General features: G+C 45.7%; 1 protein-coding gene and 1 long non-coding RNA gene across 3 annotated transcripts in view; one reads left to right on the top strand and one right to left on the bottom strand.

Moving 5' to 3' along the window:
* The window catches only part of LOC138854509 (uncharacterized), a 482,813-nt gene that overhangs the window by 435,190 nt on the left and 21,873 nt on the right, over positions 1–25,750 (top strand). The window lies entirely within an intron of this gene.
* The window catches only part of LOC128699323 (limbic system-associated membrane protein), a 214,259-nt gene that overhangs the window by 186,191 nt on the left and 2,318 nt on the right, over positions 1–25,750 (bottom strand). The gene's annotated exons all lie outside the window — the stretch shown is intronic.

Genomic DNA, 25,750 nt, shown 5'->3' with positions numbered 1-25,750 from the left:
TTGACAGTTGTGTCTCTCAGTGCATTGATTTTTTTTTTTTAGTATTGAACTTGTGAAGGATTTACCTTTACATACAAATTTCTATGCATTTATATAGATTTTTATCTTCCTGCATTTTGTATATATATATATATATATATATATATATATATATATATATATATATATATATATATATATATACTTCCCTCCTCTTTGTTCGTCTCTTCATTTAATCTCCCCTTTTCCCTTTATACAAATTCCTTATCTACCATCCTCAAAACAATTTCCCTTTCACATTCCTTTCCCATCCATCACCTTTTTCATAACTTCGTTTCTACCTCTCTTCATTCTCTCTCCCCTCCTACGTACCCCTCCTCCCTCCTTCCTGTCTCCCCCCCCCCCGCCACCAACTCGCTTCCCTCAGCAAGACATCACTTGGGTTACTAATCTAGGCAAAAGCCAAGAATGATCTGCTAAGTGGAGAAGGGGTAATTTGCATGCCTAATTAATCCTAATGAGGCAGTCTACAGGTATGTCTTGGAAGGACTGAGATGAATGTGTGTGTGTGTGTGTACTCACCTATTTGTGGTTGCAGGGGTCGAGTCTTAGCTCCTGGCCCCGCCTCTTCACCGGTTGCTACTGGGCCCTCTCTCTCCCCGCTCCATGAGCTTTATCAAACCTCGTCTTAAAACTGTGTATGGTTCCTGCCTCCACTACGTCATTTTCTAGGCTATTACACTGCGTGTGTGTGTGTGTGTGTGTGTGTGTGTGTGTGTGTGTGTGTGTGTGTGTGTGTGAGAGAGAGAGAGAGTGATTGAGTGAGTTTGTGACATAGAACTATGGAACACTTGCACCCATCTTGTCTAGTACCACTGACAGTATTGTAGTGAGACTAGTACCACTGACAGTGTTGTAGTGGGTCTAGTACCACTGACAGTGTTGTAGTGGGTCTAGTACCACTGACAGTGTTGTAGTGGGTCTAGTACCACTGACAGTGTTGTAGTGGGTCTAGTACCACTGACAGTGTTGTAGTGGGTCTAGTACCACTGACAGTGTTGTAGTGGGTCTAGTACCACTGACAGCGTTGTAGTGGGTCTAGTACCACTGACAGTGTTGTAGTGGGTCTAGTACCACTGACAGCGTTGTAGTGGGTCTAGTACCACTGACAGCGTTGTAGTGGGTCTAGTAACACTGACAGTGTTGTAGTGGGTCTAGTACCACTGACAGTGTTGTAGTGGGTCTAGTACCACTGACAGTGTTGTAGTGGGTCTAGTACCACTGACAGTGTTGTAGTGGGTCTAGTACCACTGACAGTGTTGTAATGAATCTAGTATCATTGACAGCGTTGTAGTGGGTCTAGTACCACTGACAGTGTTGTAGTGAGTCTAGTACCACTGACAGTGTTGTAGTGGGTCTAGTACCACTGACAGTGTTGTAGTGGGTCTAGTACCACTGACAGTGTTGTAGTGGGTCTAGTACCACTGACAGTGTTGTAGTGGGTCTAGTACCACTTTGACAGTGTTGTAGTGAGTCTAGTACCTGACAGCGTTGTAGTGAGTCTTTGACAGTGGGTCTAGTAGTGAGTCTAGTACCTGACAGCGTTGTAGTGAGTCTAGTACCACTGACAGTGCTGTAGTGGGTCTAGTACCACTGACAGTGTTGTAGTGGGTCTAGTACCACTGACAGTGTTGTAGTGGGTCTAGTACCACTGACAGTGTTGTAGTGGGTCTAGTACCACTGACAGCGTTGTAGTGGGTCTAGTACCACTGACAGTGTTGTAGTGGGTCTAGTACCACTGACAGCGTTGTAGTGGGTCTAGTACCACTGACAGTGTTGTAGTGGGTCTAGTACCACTGACAGTGTTGTAGTGGGTCTAGTACCACTGACAGCGTTGTAGTGGGTCTAGTACCACTGACAGCGTTGTAGTGGGTCTAGTGCCACTTTGACAGTGTTGTAATGAGTCTAGTACGACTCTGACAGTGTTAAGGCGGGCTAATACCAGTAACAGTATGCTGGGTCAGTGGTTTTGAAAGGAATGGGAGCTAGGCAGAGATGTGTATTTCTCTATCATAAACACCCATTTTCTCTTATTATTATTATTATTATTATTATTATTACCACTATTATCACTACTAAAACCAGAACCACAACCAAAAAAAAAAAAATCGCAACTACCACCACCACCAAAAAAAAAACTGCCACCATCACCACTGCCATCAACAGTCATCACCGCCACCAACACCAGTGCCACCAACACCACTGCCACCAACACCACTGCCACCAACACCACTGCCACTGTTACAAAAAACGCGATTTCTAATGAGCTTAGAGATCTCCAGTGAATACTAGAAAGGACTGCCCTTCTAGCATCCAGCCTGTTACTGGGTTTTCGTAACAAGTAGTCAGTATCCTGGTCCAATTATCTATTAGAATTCAATAACAATTATTAGTGCTTCAGGATTATAACTGGTAGGCTACTAACTAGAGAAATTAAAATTTAATAAATTTATTAACAATCAAGATGTCTAGGAGTATATTATCAAATTAAAATAAATTAATAAATTTAAACAAATTAATAATAATCACTTCTCTCGTGTACAGTAGTATTGTACTGAAGGCACATATCACATTTATACGTCTTAAGTACCGTTTGGTACATTAACATTTAATAATGCAATATACAAATAAGCTTGTGTGTAAGTGCTCTAAGTAGTTCGCTATGTCTCACGACTCAACTAGACTTAAACCAGTGACTGACAAAGTCCTCACATCAACTAACTTCTTGACCACCTGGCAATCAGAACAGCTTGCGTGAACAATAAAACGATTGCTAAGCCCAATAGCTATGTAACAAGCAACTGCGACACAGAATCAGGATCAAGGAGATAATATAACGACACTAAGTAGGGACCATCTGCAGATCCTCCACAAGTCACAAAACTCCCATACTACTGAATCTAAGTTCAGCATAAGAAAATTCCCAACTGTGACAGTACACAGAAACCAGTACAAGTTAGGTCAGAAGCTACAGCTCAGGACCTGAGTTGCTCAGTGTCTATGCGACACACAACCTCAGTACAACGTCTAAAATCACTAAGTCTAGACAATGTTCTGTGAACAGTTCTACGGAACCAACAACAAGAAAGCGACAGAGACGATCTTCCAACAAGGGCCAATAAGGGAGAGTTAGGCACGTCTTGTCAGGAATACGTCTAACCACCAAGAGAGAGTACCCAAGACTGACTACTTCAGGCGAGGTGTGAATCCCCCCCCCCGTCGATCACGTGATAGCTCCGTGGACAGTTGCTGCCCAGCAACACCGAGAAGCCGGCAGAGTAACGAGCCACGAGCGATAATTACAGTAGTTAGACAATCAAGACTTGAACTATGAGCACATAATATGTTACATCCTACCTAACAATATAACTAAGTCAAATATAAAACAATATATTTACGATTTAGCTATTATCGCAAATATAAGTAATATAAAATTATATGAAAAGGTAATATACATTATATACATTGTGACCCATTCAGGGGTTGCAACACTGCCACCAACACCAGTGCCACCAACACCAGTGCCACCAACACCAGTGCCACCACCACCACTGCCGCCACCACCACTGCCACCACCACCACTGCCACCACCACCACTGCCACCACCACTGCCGCCACCACCACTGCCACCACCACCACTGCCGCCACAAACACCACTGCCACCACCACCACCACTGCCGCCACCAACAGCACTACCACCACCACCACTGCCGCCACAAACACTGCAGCCACCACCACCACTGCCGCCACAAACACTGCAGCCACCACCACCACTGCAGCCACCACCACCACTGCCGCCACCAACACCACTGCCACCACCACCACTGCCGCCACAAACACTGCAGCCACCACCACCACTGCCGCCACCAACACCACTACCACCACCACCACTGCCGCCACAAACACCACTGCCACCACCACCACTGCCGCCACAAACACTGCAGCCACCACCACCACTCCCGCCACCAACACCACTACCACCACCACCACTGCCGCCACAAACACCACTGCCACCACCACCACCACTGCCGCCACCAACAGCACTACCACCACCACCACTGCCGCCACAAACACTGCAGCCACCACCACCACTGCCGCCACAAACACTGCAGCCACCACCACCACTGCCACCACAACCATTGCCACCACCACTACAACTCAAGTGCTTAAAGACTAATAATTACTGTAATTAGAAACAGTTTAAAAAGTCTCAAACGTTAATAAAATTCAGATATATAAAAAAGTTTTAATTAAAATTTAGTTAAGTAGAAAAACCAAAGTTTTAAAATTACCGGCAGCAATAAATTCTTCCACTGAAATGTTATATACAGTGTGTTTAAAAATAATGAACCCAGTTTCAAAGCACTTTGCTTTGAAATTGGGTTCATAAATTTGGAACACCCCGTTTATTGCTTCTTCAGCACTATTCTCAGTAACAAACTAATGCTGGAACGTAACCTTCTGCTGGAATTTGGGAACAAATACTTGACATACCAAGCGCTAATGCACACTGACTTCACCTCATCTACCACTGGGGGGTTGAGTCGCATGAACTCCCTTACGTAAAGCTGTACAGTGTATGAACTCAGTATTAATTCGACAAAAATTGTATTAGTGTGGATGAATGCGGGGATTTATTTAATGCAACATGTAGTGTTGTTTACATTTAGTAATATGGAAGTAAGAGTGACTAAGGTTATTATAGGAGGTAACGACCACTGACTTCAGTGTTATATCAGACAACGACCACTGACATAACTGTTATAGGAAGCAACGACCACTGACATTATTGTTACATGCTGCAGCCACCACTGATACTATTATTATAGGCAAGGACCATTACCAGCAACTTATAATAAGGGTGTGTAGGGGTGCTAGAATGGAGCAATCCACCTCGTCCGTGGTTGCATGGTTGATAGTCGTTGTAGCTGGCGAGTGAGGTGGTACGCAGGAGAGTGTAAACTCACGTAGACTAGACTGCGGTTTATTGGTTGTGGGGGTAGACCAGGCAACGAGATTTCGATTTTTAGATTTTGCCGCCGAATTGGCTACTTTATTGTGCATCCCATAGCCATCCTGTGGGCGGTAGAGCAAGAGCATATGAATCAGTGGCGGCTCGTCCATAGGAGCTGCAGAGCTGCAGTCCCCTCTAGATGCTCACTGCCAGACGTATGACTTCACCAGCCTTACGCTAAAATAACTTGCAACTGACAAATATATTACAGGCAAAATCTGCCTGTAATATATACCCACCCACCACCACCACTACCACCACCACTACTACCCACCCACCACCACTACTACCCACCCACCACCACTACTACCCACCCACCACCACTACTGCACGTACCCACCCACCACCACTACTACACGTACCCACTCACCACCACCACCACTACACGTACCCACCCACCACCATCACCACTACTACCCACCCACCCGCACAGCCACCATCACCACTACTGCCCACCCGCACAGCCACCATCACCACTACTGCCCACCCGCACAGCCACCATCACCACCACTACTACCCACCCGCACAGCCACCATCACCACTACTGCCCACCACTACCCACCACCACCACTAATACCCACCCACCACCACTACCACCACCACTACTACCCACACCACCACTACCCACCACCACCACACCACCCACCACCACTAATACCCACCCCCACCACCACTAATACTCACCACCACCACCACCACTACCCACCCACCACCTTTACCACTACCACTGTTACCCACCCACCACCACTATTACCTACCCACCACGACCACTATTACCTACCCACCACGACCACTATTACCTACCCACCACGACCACTACTACCCACCCACCACCACCACTACTACTACCCACCCACCACCACCACTACTACTACCCACCCACCACCACCCACCACTACTACCACCACCACCCACCACCACCACTACCACCACTAATACTACCACCACCACCACTACCCACCCACCACCTTTACCACCACCACTGTTACCCACCCACCACCAACACCAATACTACCCACCCACCACCAACACCACTACTACCCACCCACCACCTACACCACTACAGCCCACCCACCACTACCACCACCACTACCCACACACCACCACCACTACCAACACTACCACCATTACCCACCCACCACTACCCACCCACCATCACTAATACCCACCCACCACCACCACTAATACCCATCCACCACCACTAATACCCACCACCACCACTAATACCCATCCACCACCACTAATACCCATCCACCACTACTACCCATCCACCACCACTACTACCCATCCACCACCACTACTACCCACCCACCACTACCCACCACTAATACCCACCCACCACTACCCACCACTAATACCCACCCACCACCACTACCCACCCACCCACCACCACCACTACTACCCCACCACCACCACCACTACTACTCACCCACCACCACCACTACTACTCACCCACCACCACCACTACTACTCACCCACCACCACCACTGCTACCCACCACCACCACTACCCACCCACCACTACTACCCACCCACCACTACTACCCACCCACCATCACTACTACCCACCCACCATCACTACTACCCACCACCACCACTACTACCCACTGTGGCCTGCAAAGAGTACGTAACCTTTATTCGGCGCATGTACATACCCTCATTTACAGGCTATCTCCCCCAACCAGCGAACCAGGTAACTAAGAGTTGACGATGGGGCCCCGTCGTTCAACTAGTGATCAGGTTCCAGCCAATAAGAAGATGGTTTTGGCAATCGCAGAGGTTATGTGGGTACCACTCTCCTGTCTGCCCTTGTCATTCCCATTCTAGAGCTGGTTGAAGCACGGTTTGCTCTCTAGTGGCTTCTATTCTGCCTTGCTTACCGTGGAGTGCACTAATACCTATCACTGTACATAGTGTATATAGTGTACATACTGCTGTTCTAAATTGGTGAAGGATAATATAAGTCAAAACTTTTCTGCTGTGTTTATTTTGCTCCCTTTACACCCAGGATAACAGGCCATTTGGACTCCTGGGTTGTAATACCCACCCACCACCACTACTACCCACCCACCACCACTACTACTACCCACCCGCACAGCCACCACTACCACTACTACCCACCCACCACTACTACTACCCACCCACCACTACTACTACCCACCCACCACTACTACCCACCCACCACCACCACCAGCCTCGTTTAAACCTTCATTCCACGTTCCGAAATAAAAAAAAAAAACTTGGAAAGAGATACTATGTTTATTCAAATATATTAAATACATTTTTGTGGAACGCTTCAATTTTCGTGTTTACATAAAATTATATTTTTGTATCCCATTTTTTGGAAATATTGAGTGGGAGAAAATAGGCACTGGGATACCGGACCTGTTACCCTATTTCAGTTTATAATCTTTCCTTGTTTACAGATTTTATTTTTTGTATAGGGTAGATTAGCTAGGTCAGGTTACATTAAATAAGTCGGGTTACAGTAGATATGTCGGGTTACATTAGACAGATCAGTTTACACTGGATAGGTTAAGTTACATTAGATTAAGCCAGATAAAAAAGACAAACATCTTAAGCTCATAATTTTTTGCAGCTCTCGCAGAGCTCCTCAGCAGAGTCTACCAACAGAGTCACTTAACAGAGCCCATCAACACAGCTTAAGAGGTCGTCTTGCATGTATCACAGGCGCACTCGCGCGCGCGCGCGCGCACACACACACACACACACACACACACACACACACACACACACACACACACACACACACACACACACACACACACACACACACACACACACACAAACACACACACTGTGCTAGAGCATGGAAAAAGTATAGAAGGTAGAGGACTCGGAAACACTGGGAGTTGATCCGAAGAGCCAGAAATGAATATGGATAGATAAGGAGAGATGCCCAACGTTAATACGAGAATGACATAGCATCGTTATACAGTCAAATCAGTCAAGGACCAGGTAATCAGACTGAGGAAGGAAGGAGGGAAGCTCACAGGGAAGCGACCAAGAAATATGTGAGGAACTCAGCTCAAGATTCAGGGAGTATTCACAATGGAGATAGAGGCTTCCAGCAAACCGAAGAAATAGGGTGCACCAGCAACTGCTGGAAACACTTCACGCAGCCGAGAAGTGAAGAAATTCTTAGGTGAACTAGAAACCTCGAAGGCGGTGGGCCCAGATAACTTCTCTCCCTGGGTCCTGAGAGAGGGAGCAGATGCAGTTTGTGTTGCACCTACAATAATCTTCAGTAAATCTATTGAAACAAGGCAACTGCCTGAGGTGTGGAAGAAAGCAAATGTAATCCAAATTTTTAAGAAAAGAGACTGACAGGCAGCACTAAATTACAGACCAGTGTCACGGACATGTATATAAAGTTATGGAGAAAATTATCAGAAGAGTGGTGGAGCGCCTAGGAAGAAATGGGTTCATACATGACAACCAGCATGGCTTCAGGGAAAGGAAAATCATGCTTCACAAACCTACTACAGTTCTACGATAAGGTAACAGAAGTAAGACAGGAGAGAGAGGGATGGGTAGACTGCATCTTCTTGGATTGTAAGAAGGCTTTCGATACAGTATCACACAAGAGACTGATTGAAAAGCTAGATGAGCAGGCAGGAATAGAAGGGAAAGTACTGCAGAAGACCAGGGATTACCTGACAGGAAGGAAAGAACGTGTGGAGGTGTCAGTGTCGGTGTATGTCTCTAGTGGAGCTCTAACAAGGGTCAGTCCTAGATCCGGTTCTATTTCTATTATATGTGAATGACATGACAGAAGGGATAAATTCAGAGGTGTGCCTGTTTGTAGACTGTGAAACTAATGAGTAGAATACAAGTGGACGAGGATCAGGTAAGCCTACAAGATCATCTGGACAGGCTAAAAGCCTGGTCCGATAAATAGCTTCTGGAGTTTAACCCCAGCAAGTGCAAAGTTATGAAGTTTGGGGAAAGACAAAGAAGAGCGCAGACGGAGTACAGCCTAGGAAGTCAAAGGCTGCAAAACTCACTCAAAGAAAAGGATCTTGGGGTTAGCATCTAAGTAAGGAGTCATTCACGACACTGTACACTGTGTACGTCAGGTCCATATTGAAGTATACAGCACCAGTATGGAACCCACACCTAGTCAAACACATCAACTGGAAGTTGAAAATTCAGATGATACAAAGGGATGTTAGGAAGCATTTCTTCAGTCACCGAGTTATCAGGAAGTGGGACAATCTAGAGGGTGATGTAGTGGAGGCAGAATGCATACATGGCTTTAAGAAGAGGTTCGATAAAGCTCATGGAGCAGGGAGAGAGAGGACCTAGTCGCGACGAGCGAAGAGGCGGGGCCAGGAGCAAACACAAATGGGTGAGTACACACACACACACACACACACACACACACACACACACACACACACTGGAGCTGCTCCTTCATTTTAAAGAAGTCTTTTCTCTTCTGAGTTTTAATATGCTCTTGGTTCTGAAGGATGACCTTCAGAGGAGACCCAGAGCCGCTTTATATATAATATATATATATATAATACAGTAGTGAGCGAGAGCAGCCGCCGCCACCTGGTTGATACTATCCCCTGTGGACGGTCATATAATGAATGTAGCGGGATTCTTTTTTTATGAATGAATTTTCCGTCACTCAGCTGACTGATGTAGTACTCTCCTGTGTGTGTGTGTGTGTGTGTGTGTGTGTGTGGGTCAAACGTTGCTGCCACGCTAATATTCACAGCATTTCAAACATGGTGTTTTTTTCGTCCTGGCATTCCTAATGAAATTATTTTCACCTGTTTATGCACTTACTCGTTGCTTTTCATACATAAGTGTCAGATAATTATAAAAGATCTGTTATATTAGGACTGAATGCAAACATATGAGAAAAGATGCCAATACTCGTATGATTGCTAATTCCAGATATATTAGTATGTTTTCATATTCTAGTATCTTCAACAGGGAGCTTGGCTCTTGGTAAGTCTCTTCAGACCATCCCTGATTTGCCTAAGTTGTGCTGTGGGTTCCAACAGTTAGACTGATCAGACGCCATGAAATCAACTGCTCTCTTTAATGAGTTTAATGATTCCTAAAGCGAATAATGGTTAGTCAACTTCTATCTCTCCCTCTTTCTCTTTCAAAACTCTCAGAGTCACGATTAGCTTCACAGCTGAAAGCCAAAAGCTAGCTTCTTCCAAGCTGTCTAAAACCTGCAGGAGCCCAGGGGATACCCAGTCATCAGAAACGCAATAGCCAAGATGTAATCCCCTTTATTCCAAGGGAATTACCAGCCTTGTGCCCTCAGTGTGATCCCCTGACACAGAGTTGTTAGTCACACGAAGGTTCCTCTCAACTCTAAGGGCTTCAACCTTCTTTCCATCCGTCCTTCAACTCTTTTAGGGTTGTGATAGACTCTAGAAATCAGGAGTCAACGTTTCGTTCTCTTGTAGGGAAGATCTTTGAGTTGAAAATGGCATAAAATATCGATAGATTGGTAACAGACGTGCAACGGTTGGGTATCTTTATTGGTGAAACGTTTCGCCTACGCAGGAGGTTTCTTCAGTCAAATATAAAGGAAGCAGATGTGGTAGTACTACACCTGTTGCCTCTATCTGACTGAAGAAGTCTACTGTGTAGGCGAAACGTTTCAATAATAAAGATACCCAACTGTTGCATATGTGTTTTACTCGTCAAATTCCTCGAAAAAACGTCGCGTACTTGTATAAATAAAAATCCTTTTTTCCTCGACGTTTCGTTCACTTGTGAGGCTCCTCAGCGAAACGTTGCGTTACCCTACAAATAAATGGTCTACTTTATTGAGTTTATTGGTTCTTACTGCCCGTTGCAACATCACGTTTCGCCCTCTCAAACGCCGGTTTTATTTCATTAAACGTTAATACAAAAGAAATTTTTAACACCGGCTGTCTCCCACCGAGGCAGGGTGACCCGAAAAGAGGAAACCCTTTCACCGTCACTCGTACAATAACTGTCTTATCAGAGCCGTGCTGGCATCGCGGTTCAGATGACTCTCCAAACCGCTGCATTTCCTCCACCCTCTTCTTCGGAGTACAGACACTGTACTACTCACCTCCAGGACTCAAGTCCGGCTAACCGGTTCCCCTGAATCTCTTGATAAATGTTACCCTGCTCACACTCCATGTTAACCTTACTTAACAGTGATTACCCTATATTTTCGGCATATAAGGCGCACGATCATGTAAGACTTAAGACGATATCTCCAAACAGTTGTAACGTAACGCTAGTAAACAACTGCTAAAGCCTAACCTTGACCCTGACCTTGAGCATATAAGAAGCAGGCTGATTTTCCAAGCCTTTTTTTGTGGGGGGGGGAATCGCGCCTTATATGCCGGAAAATGCGACAACATATATTAAATATAGGTTGATGTTCGACCGGAAAGAAATGAACGCACGGTTGTGCTACTAAGACGTTTACTGCAGTATTATTTCGCTCACCAGGAGGGGGGGAAAAACATCAGATGAAGAGAAAGCCAGCGGAAGGTCTCGGTCAAATGATCAAAAGCTTCGGTGGCTGGTCATCACGTAACTGAGAACCTCGGCGGAGGCATTTGTTTTGTTTCCTAACAAATCTTTCCAGCCCAACCTAACCCTTGAACCCTGATAAAGTTCCTGCAGAGCGAAAGTTAACAGCAGTGTGTGTATGTATGTATGTATATATATATATATATATATATATATATATATATATATATATATATATATTATACACACACACACACACAGGTATATAGTATATTTATGTGGCCTGTGTATAAAATGGAAAGTGGCGGAATATATTTTAGCAGTGTGTATATAACTGTATCAATGAGTGATGATGCCTCTTTTGGTCTTGGTATCTTGACTGGAATAGAAGTGTGTGAGACCAAAAGAGGCATCATCATCGGGTTTTTCCTAAGAGCATACCGAATTTGCAGTCCTGAGTTTCTTGACGAGGAATGTACATATATTCACCAAACATTCACTGAGTTACATTTTCCTTCTTTTTTCATCAAAGACTGCAAGAAAAGAGCTCTTCAGATCATTAATTCTCCACGCATCAACACAACTCCCAACAAAGTTATAATTCTTCCCAACAGCCAGGTTGCACTTTCACAAGCTAACACCAGAGTCGCCATCGCTTCTAGCACTTCAATAAAGGATCTAACCAGGACACAATCCAAGCACCACGAACCAGTCAATGCGGGAGTTTACACTGTACCCTGTGGAGGCTGTGACAAGATTTACGTGGGTGAAACAGCAAGAAACCTCGACACCCGCCTCAATGAACACATTTACGCATGTAGGAACGATAACTTGAACAACGCCTGTGTACAACACCGAAATTCCACCAATCATCTCATGAAATTCAGAGACGCCCAATTAGTGATCAAAGAAACTAATTTCCGCAGACGCAAGTGCCTCGAATCAGCACTGATCGCTGTTTCGAATACAATTAAACAAAACAACGGCAGCTTCACCATCTCCGAAGTCTTAGCAAGAATCCTCCTGAAAACAGTAAACCCTGCCATCACATAGTCTCTCCTGTTATGCTACACAAAGCACATTACAGAGAGTGAACACTGAAACAAGCTGCCTCTTTCCAGTCTATATTTGTCCAACCTATTTTTATGTTACCCAAGTAATAGCTTTTATATCCTTTTACTCTTGTACGAATTAATTGCTCTATCATATTGTATTACTTTTGTCACTACTACTACTACCGCTAGTGAACATAGAAATGGTACCTCACTATTATTACACCTCACTCTGAGCCTTTATATACCCTCTGTGTCCATGTATTGTTTGTAATGGCTTGATAAAGCTCCTGGAGAGCGAAACGTTGCCACAATAAATGTCACATTAGTTGCACTTGTGTCCTTTTACTTTACATATTGTCGGTAATTCTACCAACATTATTTTCAAATATAAAAAAAAATCACCATTTTTTTTTTAAGTTTATGCATTCTTTAAATTGTTGGAACAACTGGAACCTTCTGAAAAATGCTTAAATAAACTAAACTTGCCCATACGTGTTTACCACCCTGGGAATAGACCCAAGGTTTCCTGTAGGATCTTACAACCTGTGATGCATGATGAGTTATCTCTCACTGTCTTTATTGCAACTTTGCTTTTCACCATGCTATTTTTGAAGAATTTTATTCAATTTAAAAGTGCCGGCAGTGTCCGGAGGGAGTTCGAGGCAGAGAGAGAGAGAGAAACAAAGCCTTCCGCTTTTCTATCCTTGATTCGCACACCTAGATAATACACTACAATGTTTAATTTCCACAGAAGTAGATAGTTTCTCGTAGTAGGCAGCCTCGGTGTGGGCTCCACGTCCTCTGCTCGGTTTTATCCACATTCTTCCTGGCATTCAGGAATCACCTGTAATTCTAGGAGAATTATACTCATCAGCATTACCTCTCGTACAGGGTCGGACTGTCAATATACGGACCGCGGTTTGAGCCCCTCGTCTATCCTCCTGTTTATTCATTGATAGCTGTTTAATACAACTTAATTCGAGTTCATACAGTGATAATATTGGTATCCTTTCAGCGGAACCAATATATTAATTCCGCTTCGCGAATCAGATCATTTAAAATCAGCGTCATTCAGAAAAACCTCTCCAACAAAACAAAAAAAAATAACTTGCAGAATAAAGTGCCACCCAAGAGTAAATAGCATTCAGGAATCAGTGCCATTCCAGGAATCACCACCACAGACGGAGGCACCAGTGCCAATAGCAAGACCACATCCGTCACTGTGTTACTCTGGGATGCCAAGCAGTCTGTACGATGCAGCGGCTTACAAGATCGCCCGTCTGCGATTATATTGTAAAATTAAGCCCTTTTCTAAAATTTTCTCTTGTACGTTTAAAGATATTTTTTATGTTAATGTAAAAATTAATAATTTTTTACCAAAACAACCTTAGAAAACTTACCTAACCTTTTTATAACGAGCGCAATTTAATTTAGCTTAATCCAGCTAAATATATTTTAGATAACTTTACAAACACAATGGAATATATTTTTTTTAGTTAGATTCAGAATGATTTTTGCGAAATTATTGCATACACAAATTTTCGCTTGTCTTATTCGGCAAGAAGAGCGTTGCTATTTAAGCCAAAATAGCAAGTTTTACCTATCAGCACGATATATATATATATATATATATATATATATATTTATATATATATATATATATATTTATATATATATATAATATATATATAATATATATATATATATATATATTTCACAGTACATAAAAATCGATAAACTTTCTAGTTGAAGATATACGAACAATAAACATTATTATTATTATTATTATTATTATTATTATTTTGATAATTATATCCACGAGGTCATACAGTTTTTGAATGGAAAATATTATTTGACCCCATGTAAAGGAAAGGTAGCTAAAGTTTCTCGGATCAAGAGCCCTTCACCAGCATGGGTTCGTACAACACCCTGTGGGGGGTGGGGGGGAGGTGAAATTAGGAATGATTATTTTAAGAATAAATAAATGAATGCCATTTTTCTAGACTCTTTGAAATCTTTGAAATGTAATTCAGAAATGAATCTTCACAAAGCTGGAATATAACAAGGAAGACCGTAAGATTATATTTTTAAGGCGTTTCGACCAAGAGAACCTTATCATAACTTAAAAGATACACAAGTAACCCGACTTGGACCCAGAACTAGTGTGTAGCTAGACAGTGGTCCGAAACGTCGTTCATCAATTAGTTTCTACTGTGTGCGGGTTATTTATGTATTGTCCCAGTCACGGTATTGTGCCATTTTGTTCCTAAAATATATTATCGATCGAAATTTTGTTTTAATTAAGGTTTGACATTGTTCCATGCGTCTCTTATCAGCCTATTACGACATTTCTATCAGAACAGAAAGCTCTATCATAACTTCACAAAAGTTCCGATAAAGCTCTCGGTTTAATTAAGGACTCAGGCAGTTTCATGCCTCTCCAAATTAAAACCTCAAAGTTAGTCACATTTACTCTGCGGGAGAATAAGCAAATGTCACTTCTTGGTGGAGGCTAAACCATGGTGGTGGTTACCTTACCGTGTCACTCTTAGATACCGTGTACACCACGCTATGGCTCTTAGATACCGTGTACACCACGCTATGACTCTTAGATACCGTGTACACCACGCTATGACTCTTAGATACCGTGTACACCACGCTATGACTCTTAGATACCGTGTACACCACGCTATGACTCTTAGATACCGTGTACACCACGCTATGGCTCTTAGATACCGTGTACACCACGCTATGACTCTTAGATACCGTGTACACCACGCTATGGCTCTTAGATACCGTGTACACCACGCTATGGCTCTTAGATACCGTGTACACCACGCTATGACTCTTAGATACCGTGTACACCACGCTATGGCTCTTAGATACCGTGTACACCACGCTATGACTCTTAGATACCGTGTACACCACGCTATGACTCTTAGATACCGTGTACACCACGCTATGACTCTTAGATACCGTGTACACCACGCTATGACTCTTAGATACCGTGTACACCACGCTATGACTCTTAGATACCGTGTACACCACGCTATGACTCTTAGATACCGTGTACACCACGCTATGACTCTTAGATACCGTGTACACCACGCTGTAACTCAACACACACTAAATATAATGGAACTATCGACACTCTATCTTTTTCTTACACAGGGTTTGATAAGGTTAGGTTAAGGATCCCTAGGTTTATTGACAAGCTATTTACAGGTTAAGGATTCCTAACTTTATTGGCAGGCTAAGAGCTGCTACCTATATCACCTCATTTGCAAGCATTTTTGTTATGAAACATACCATGACTGTTCATTTTTTTTTCTTAAAATTCTTAATTTTGTGAAGTAAGATGTGCTCGTACTCTTCAGTATAATTATTACAATTATTTATTATTGCAATTATCTTATTATAATTATTTTATTACAATTATTATTATCATTATTATTACTATTTTATTATTGTAATCATTAAATGAAAGAAACGAGGAACGAAAGCGTTCACTCAGTCCCCTGTCAACAGGAAGTGTGTTATACCGGAGGCCTTAAAGAGTGCAGACATAGCTCCGTTGCATAGAGGTAGTACAGCACTAGCTAAAAATTACGGAACAGTAGCCCTAACCTCTCACATCATAAAAATCTTCGAAAGAGTGATGAGACGGCAGATTACGAATTTCATGGACCAGCACAACCAACATAACCCGAACCAGCATGGTTTTAAAGCAGGACGATCATCTCTGTCACAGCTGCTGAACCATTATGACAGAATTACGGAGGCATTGGAAGACGACCAAAACGCAGATGTGATAAACACACAAAGCAGTAGTGAACAGAACAAGATCCAGCATCAGCGAGGTAAAAAGCTCAGTGCCCCAAGGCAATGTCCTGGCATCTCTGCTGTTCCTCATCCTCATAGCAGACAGATAAAAATACCCGTCACACTTTTGTATTATTTGCAGATGATGCTTAAATAAGCATGAAAGTCACTACGGTAGAGGACACTGAAAAATTGTAGGAAGACGTAAGCAGGGTTTTCCAGTGGGCAGTGGAGGACAACATGACGTTCAGTGGTGATAAGTTCCAGCTGCGTAGGTATGAAAAGAATGAACTCAAAGGGAACATTATATACAAAACTGAAGGAGGTCACCAAATAGAACGAAAGGAACACGTAGAAGACCTAGGAACAATTATATCAGGTGACCTTTCTTGTAAAGATCATAAGACAAAGACCACGACAGCCAGGAAGATGACAGGGGTGGGTATTGAGAACTTTCAAAACAAGGAAATAATGCCAATGGTGACACTCTTCAAATCACTAGTGCTCCCTCACTTAGAATATTGCTCAGTGTTGACGGCCCCGTTCAGGGCAGGAGAAATATTACAGCTGGAACTAATACAGAGATCGTTTACGGCTCACATTGAGCCAGTAAAGCACCTAAATTACAGGGAACTCCTTCAAGTCTTGAACATGTACTCACTGGAGCGGAGGAGAGAAAGATGCATGATAATATATACCTGGAAAGTACTCGAGGGCTTGGTCTCAAATCTGCACACTGCCATAACAACATACTGGAGTGAGAGATATGGGAGGAAGTGCAAAATAAACCCAGTGAAGAGCAGGGGTGCGGTGGGGACAATAAGGGAACACTGTATCAACATCCGGGGTCCCAGACTATTCAACATCTTACCAGAAGATATCAGAAACAAGGCTGGATCATGTGTACAAGCCTTCAAGAGGAAACTCGACAAGTATCTTCACCAGGTGCCAGATCAACCAGGCTGTGATAGACATGTGGGGCAGCAACAGCCTGGTTCACCAGACAAGCACCAGACGAGATGACATATGGACACAGCACCCTCCCTCCCTCCCATGACATATGGACACAGCACCCTCCCTCCCTCCCTTCCATGACATATGGACACAGCACCCTCCCTCCCTCCCTTCCATGACATATGGACACAGCACCCTCCCTCCCTCCCATGACATATGGACACAGCACCCTCCCTCCCTCCCTTCCATGACATATGGACACAGCACCCTCCCTCCCTCCCTTCCATGACATATGGACACAGCACCCTCCCTCCCTTCCATGACATATGGACACAGCACCCTCCCTCCCTCCCATGACATATGGACACAGCACCCTCCCTCCCTTCCATGACATATGGACACAGCACCCTCCCTCCCTCCCTTCCATGACATATGGACACAGCACCCTCCCTCCCTCCCATGACATATGGACACAGCACCCACCCACCCTCCCCCATGACATATGGACACAGCACCCTCCCTCCCTCCCTTCCATGACATATGGACACAGCACCCTCCCTCCCTTCCATGACATATGGACACAGCACCCTCCCTCCCTCCCCCATGACATATGGACACAGCACCCTCCCTCCCATGACATATGGACACAGCACCCTCCCTCCCTCCCTTCCATGACATATGGACACAGCACCCTCCCTCCCTCCCATGACATATGGACACAGCACCCTCCCTCCCTCCCTCCCATGACATATGGACACAGCACCCTCCCTCCCTCCCTTCCATGACATATGGACACAGCACCCTCCCTCCCTCCCTTCCATGACATGGACACAGCATGGACACAGCACCCTCCCTCCCTCCCATGACATATGGACACAGCACCCTCCCTCCCTCCCTTCCATGACATATGGACACAGCACCCTCACTCCCTCCCTCCCATGACATATGGACACAGCACCCTCCCTCCCTCCCATGACATATGGACACAGCACCCTCCCTCCCTCCCATGACATATGGACACAGCACCCTCCCTCCCTCCCTCCATGACATATGGACACAGCACCCTCCCTCCCTTCCATGACATATGGACACAGCACCCTCCCTCCCTTCCATGACATATGGACACAGCACCCTCCCTCCCATGACATATGGACACAGCACCCTCCCTCCCTCCCATGACATATGGACACAGCACCCTCCCTCCCTTCCATGACATATGGACACAGCACCCTCCCTCCCATGACATATGGACACAGCACCCTCCCTCCCTCCCATGACATATGGACACAGCACCCTCCCTCCCTCCCATGACATATGCACACAGCACCCTCCCTTCCTCCCATGACATATGGACACAGCACCCTCCCTCCCTCCCTTCCATGACATATGGACACAGCACCATGACATATGGACACAGCACCCTCCCTCCCTCCCTCCCTCCCTCCCATGACATATGGACACAGCACCCTCCCTCCCTCCCTTCCATGACATATGGACACAGCACCCACCCTCCCTCCCTCCCATGACATATGGACACAGCACCCTCCCTCCCTCCCTCCCAGGACATATGGACACAGCACCCTCCCTCCATGACATATGGACACAGCACCCCTTCCATGACATATGGACACAGCACCCTCCCTCCCTCCCCCATGACATATGGACACAGCACCCTCCCTCCCTCCCTCCCATGACATATGGACACAGCACCCTCCCTCCCTCCCATATGGACACAGCACCCTCCCTCCCTCCCTCCCATGACATATGGACACAGCACCCTCCCTCCCTCCCCCATGACATATGGACACAGCACCCTCCCTCCCTCCCTCCCATGACATATGGACACAGCACCCTCCCTCCCTCCCTCCATGACATATGGACACAGCACCCTTCCATGACATATGGACACAGCACCCTCCCTCCCTCCATGACATATGGACACAGCACCCTCCCTCCCATGACATATGGACACAGCACCCTCCCTCCCTTCCATGACATATGGACACAGCACCCTCCCTCCCTCCCTCCCATGACATATGGACACAGCACCCTCCCTCCCATGACATATGGACACAGCACCCTCCCTCCCTCCCTCCCATGACATATGGACACAGCACCATGACATATGGACACAGCACCCTCCCTCCCTCCCATGACATATGGACACAGCACCATGACAGATGGACACAGCACCCTCCCTCCCTCCCATGACATATGGACACGGCACCCTCCCTCCCTCCCTTCCATGACATATGGACACAGCACCCTCCCTCCCTCCCTTCCATGACATATGGACACAGCACCCTCCCTCCCTCCCTCCCATGACATATGGACACAGCACCCTCCCTCCCTCCCCCATGACATATGGACACAGCACCCTCCCTCCCTCCCTTCCATGACATATGGACACAGCACCCTCCCTCCCTCCCTTCCATGACATATGGACACAGCACCCACCCTCCCTCCCATGACATATGGACACAGCACCCTCCCTCCCTCCCTTCCATGACATATGGACACAGCACCATGACATATGGACACAGCACCCTCCCTCCCTCCCATGACATATGGACACAGCACCCTCCCTCCCTCCCTCCCATGACATATGGACACAGCACCCTCCCTCCCTTCCATGACATATGGACACAGCACCCTCCCTCCCTCCCTCCCATGACATATGGACACAGCACCCTCCCTCCCTCCCTTCCATGACATATGGACACAGCACCCTCCCTCCCTCCCTCCCATGACATATGGACACAGCACCCTCCCTCCCTCCCTTCCATGACATATGGACACAGCACCCTCCCTCCCTCCCTTCCATGACATATGGACACAGCACCCTCCCTCCCTCCCTTCCATGACATATGGACACAGCACCCTCCCTCCCTTCCATGACATATGGACACAGCACCCTCCCTCCCTCCCATGACATATGGACACGGCACCCTCCCTCCCATGACATATGGACACAGCACCCTCCCTCCCTCCCTCCCATGACATATGGACACAGCACCCTCCCTCCCTCCCTCCCATGACATATGGACACAGCACCATGACATATCCCTCCCTCCCTCCCATGACATATGGACACAGCACCCTCCCTCCCTCCCTCCATGACATATGGACACAGCACCCTCCCTCCCTCCCATGACATATGGACACAGCACCCTCCCTCCCTCCCTCCCATGACATATGGACACAGCACCCTCCCTCCCTCCCTTCCATGACATATGGACACAGCACCCTCCCTCCCGGTACTCCGGACTACTTCTGAACTGTTCCAGCCACGGTACTCCGGACTACTTCTGAACTGTTCCAGCCACGGTACTCCGGATTACTAATGAACTGTTCCAGTCACGGTACTCCGGATTACTTCTGAACTGTTCCAGCCACGGTACTCCGGATTACTTCTGAACTGTTCCAGTCACGGTACTCCGGATTACTTCTGAACTGTTCCAGTCACGGTACTCCGGATTACTTCTGAACTGTTCCAGTCACGGTACTCCGGATTACTTCTGAACTGTTCCAGCCACGGTACTCCGGACTACTTCTGAACTGTTCCAGCCACGGTACTCCGGACTACTTCTGAACTGTTCCAGTCACGGTACTCCGGATTACTTCTGAACTGTTCCAGTCACGGTACTCCGGATTACTTCTGAACTGTTCCAGTCACGGTACTGTGAGTAACGTTCCGGCCATGAAGTAGTGGGTTTTACTCTTCAAGTGTTGTTCCATCGTGAGTTGTGATCCATCACTATAAGGTCGCGGAAGAATGATAGCAACAATCAAGACCCTTTCAAAGGGTATGGGGGAAGTACCATAATGCTTGTAAAGGGCTCTTGATCCAAGGGATTGGAGCTACCATCCCCCCCCTTCCTCGAATGAAACTTGATCATCTCCCCTTCCCTAGACTCTGTATGGCAGTAAGAGTTCAGCATTTCACAACAACAACAATAATAATAATAATAATAATAATAATAATAATAATAATAAGAATTGTACAGTGGGAAGAAAACCTTTCGAGTCGGTTCCAGTGGACGAAAGGAAGAATCTTCAAAATTTTAAGAACGAATGAACCAAAAGGACATTCGGACATTACGGAGAGTCGAATATAATCTATATTAAATATCCTCTATCATCCAAACGTTTCGGATCAAGAAACACCATCATCAGTGCTGAAACAGTCAACAATTACCAAGCAGAATAGTTGGTCTGTTGTCAACAACAGAAATAAAGCTGTGGGAGGTTCTGGGAGGTTCACGGGTACTTCGCCCAAGAAAACCTTGGAGGGTTTTTTCTTGGATTTTTGGCGTTTTCAGGGTACTAGGTTTCCAGCCCATGAATTATTATAACATGAAAGGTTTCACTCCCTTACCCTTGATTAAGTGACCGTAAAAGGTTTCCAGTCACTTATATAGAGGCTTGAGGACCGAGGCTTTTTTAATGGAGCCAGTATACTGGAGCCAGTATACTGGAGCCAGTATACTGGAGCCAGTATACTGGAGCCAGTATACTGGAGCCAGTATACTGGAGCCAGTATACTGGAGTCAGTGTACAGGAGCCAGTATACTGCAGTCAGTGTACATGAGCCAGTATACTGGAGTCAGTGTACAGGAGCCAGTATACTGGAGTCAGTGTACAGGAGTCAGTGTACAGGAGCCAGTATACTGGAGTCAGTGTACAGGAGCCAGTATACTGCAGTCAGTGTACATGAGCCAGTATACTGGAGTCAGTGTACAGGAGCCAGTATACTGGAGTCAGTGTACAGGAGTCAGTGTACAGGAGCCAGTATACTGGAGTCAGTGTACAGGAGCCAGTATACTGGAGTCAGTATACATGAGCCAGTATACTGGAGTCAGTATACATGAGCCAGTATACTGGAGTCAGTGTACAGGAGCCAGTATACTGGAGTCAGTATACATGAGCCAGTATACTGGAGTCAGTGTACAGGAGCCAGTATACTGGAGTCAGTGTACATGAGCCAGTATACTGGAGTCAGTATACATGAGCCAGTATACTGGAGTCAGTGTACAGGAGCCAGTATACTGGAGTCAGTGTACAGGAGCCATTATACTGGAGTCAGTATAATGGAGCCAGTATACTGGAGTCAGTGTACAGGAGCCAGTATACTGGAGTCAGTGTACAGGAGCCAGTATACTGGAGTCAGTGTACAGGAGCCAGTATACTGGAGTCAGTGTACATGAGCCAGTATACTGGAGTCAGTGTACAGGAGCCAGTATACTGGAGTCAGTGTACAGGAGCCAGTATACTGGAGTCAGTGTACAGGAGCCAGTATACTGGAGTCAGTGTACATGAGCCAGTATACTGGAGTCAGTGTACAGGAGCCAGTATACTGGAGTCAGTGTACATGAGCCAGTATACTGGAGTCAGTGTACAGGAGCCAGTATACTGGAGTCAGTGTACAGGAGCCAGTATACTGGAGTCAGTGTACATGAGCCAGTATACTGGAGTCAGTGTACAGGAGCCAGTATACTGGAGTCAGTGTACAGGAGCCAGTATACTGGAGTCAGTGTACAGGAGCCAGTATACTGGAGTCAGTGTACAGGAGCCAGTATACTGGAGTCAGTGTACAGGAGCCAGTATACTGGAGTCAGTGTACAGGAGCCAGTATACTGGAGTCAGTGTACAGGAGCCAGTATACTGGAGTCAGTGTACATGAGCCAGTATACTGGAGTCAGTGTACATGAGCCAGTATACTGGAGTCAGTGTACAGGAGCCAGTATACTGGAGTCAGTGTACAGGAGCCAGTATACTGGAGTCAGTGTACATGAGCCAGTATACTGGAGTCAGTGTACAGGAGCCAGTATACTGGAGTCAGTGTACAGGAGCCAGTATACTGGAGTCAGTGTACATGAGCCAGTATACTGGAGTCAGTGTACAGGAGCCAGTATACTGGAGTCAGTGTACAGGAGCCAGTATACTGGAGTCAGTGTACAGGAGCCAGTATACATGAGCCAGTATACATGAGCCAGTATACATGAGCCAGTATACATGAGCCAGTATACATGAGCCAGTATACATGAGCCAGTATACATGAGCCAGTATACTGGAGTCAGTGTACAGGAGCCATTATACTGGAGTCAGTGTACAGGAGCCAGTATACTGAAGTCAGTGTACAGGAGCCAGTATACTGGAGTCAGTGTACATGAGCCAGTATACTGGAGTCAGTGTACAGGAGCCAGTATACTGGAGTCAGTGTACAGGAGCCAGTATACTGGAGTCAGTGTACAGGAGCCAGTATACTGGAGTCAGTGTACATGAGCCAGTATACTGGAGTCAGTGTACAGGAGCCAGTATACTGGAGTCAGTGTACAGGAGCCAGTATACTGGAGTCAGTGTACAGGAGCCAGTATACATGAGCCAGTATACATGAGCCAGTATACATGAGCCAGTATACATGAGCCAGTATACATGAGCCAGTATACATGAGCCAGTATACATGAGCCAGTATACATGAGCCAGTATACTGGAGTCAGTGTACAGGAGCCATTATACTGGAGTCAGTGTACAGGAGCCAGTATACTGAAGTCAGTGTACAGGAGCCAGTATACTGGAGTCAGTGTACATGAGCCAGTATACTGGAGTCAGTGTACAGGAGCCAGTATACTGGAGTCAGTGTACAGGAGCCAGTATACTGGAGTCAGTGTACAGGAGCCAGTATACTGGAGTCAGTGTACATGAGCCAGTATACTGGAGTCAGTGTACAGGAGCCAGTATACTGGAGTCAGTGTACAGGAGCCAGTATACTGGAGTCAGTGTACAGGAGCCAGTATACATGAGCCAGTATACATGAGCCAGTATACATGAGCCAGTATACATGAGCCAGTATACATGAGCCAGTATACATGAGCCAGTATACATGAGCCAGTATACATGAGCCAGTATACATGAGCCAGTATACATGAGCCAGTATACATGAGCCAGTATACTGGAGTCAGTGTACAGGAGCCATTATACTGGAGTCAGTATAATGGAGCCAGTATACATGAGCCAGTATACTGGAGTCAGTGTACATGAGCCAGTATACTGGAGTCAGTGTACATGAGCCAGTATACTGGAGTCAGTGTACATGAGCCAGTATACTGGAGTCAGTGTACATGAGCCAGTATACTGGAGTCAGTGTACATGAGCCAGTATACTGGAGTCAGTGTACAGGAGCCATTATACTGGAGTCAGTATAATGGAGGCAGTATACATGAGCCAGTATACATGAGCCAGTATACATGAGCCAGTATACATGAGCCAGTATACATGAGCCAGTATACATGAGCCAGTATACATGAGCCAGTATACATGAGCCAGTATACATGAGCCAGTATACATGAGCCAGTATACATGAGCCAGTATACATGAGCCAGTATACATGAGCCAGTATACATGAGCCAGTATACTGGAGTCAGTGTACAGGAGCCATTATACTGGAGTCAGTATAATGGAGCCAGTATACATGAGCCAGTATACTGGAGTCAGTGTACATGAGCCAGTATACTGGAGTCAGTGTACATGAGCCAGTATACTGGAGTCAGTGTACATGAGCCAGTATACTGGAGTCAGTGTACATGAGCCAGTATACTGGAGTCAGTGTACATGAGCCAGTATACTGGAGTCAGTGTACAGGAGCCATTATACTGGAGTCAGTATAATGGAGGCAGTATACATGAGCCAGTATACATGAGCCAGTATACATGAGCCAGTATACATGAGCCAGTATACATGAGCCAGTATACATGAGCCAGTATACATGAGCCAGTATACATGAGCCAGTATACATGAGCCAGTATACATGAGCCAGTATACATGAGCCAGTATACATGAGCCAGTATACATGAGCCAGTATACATGAGCCAGTATACATGAGCCAGTATACATGAGCCAGTATACATGAGCCAGTATGCATGAGCCAGTATACATGAGCCAGTATACATGAGCCAGTATACATGAGCCAGTATACATGAGCCAGTATACATGAGCCAGTATACTGGAGTCAGTGTACAGGAGCCATTATACTGGAGTCAGTATAATGGAGCCAGTATACATGAGCCAATATACTGGAGTCAATATACTGGAGGCAGTATACTGTAGTATACTGGAGCCAGTATAACTAAGTTACACAAACTTAACAATATTACAAAATCTAACGTAACATTTAGCTAGCAAGATCTATACTCGTATACACATGTACTTGATACACATGTGTACCATACATTCAAAACTAACTGTATATCCTCCAAAAAATACTACAGGTTTACACGAGCCCCCAAAGAAAAACTGAATATCATCTACAAAGGATAAACTAAGACCACTAAAGTTGAAACTAAGACCCCAGAATAAAACTA

The sequence above is a fragment of the Cherax quadricarinatus genome, chromosome 61 (assembly GCF_038502225.1).
Source record: "Cherax quadricarinatus isolate ZL_2023a chromosome 61, ASM3850222v1, whole genome shotgun sequence".
Classification (NCBI taxonomy): domain Eukaryota; kingdom Metazoa; phylum Arthropoda; class Malacostraca; order Decapoda; family Parastacidae; genus Cherax; species Cherax quadricarinatus.
This window is presented reverse-complemented; position numbering and strand designations above follow the sequence as displayed.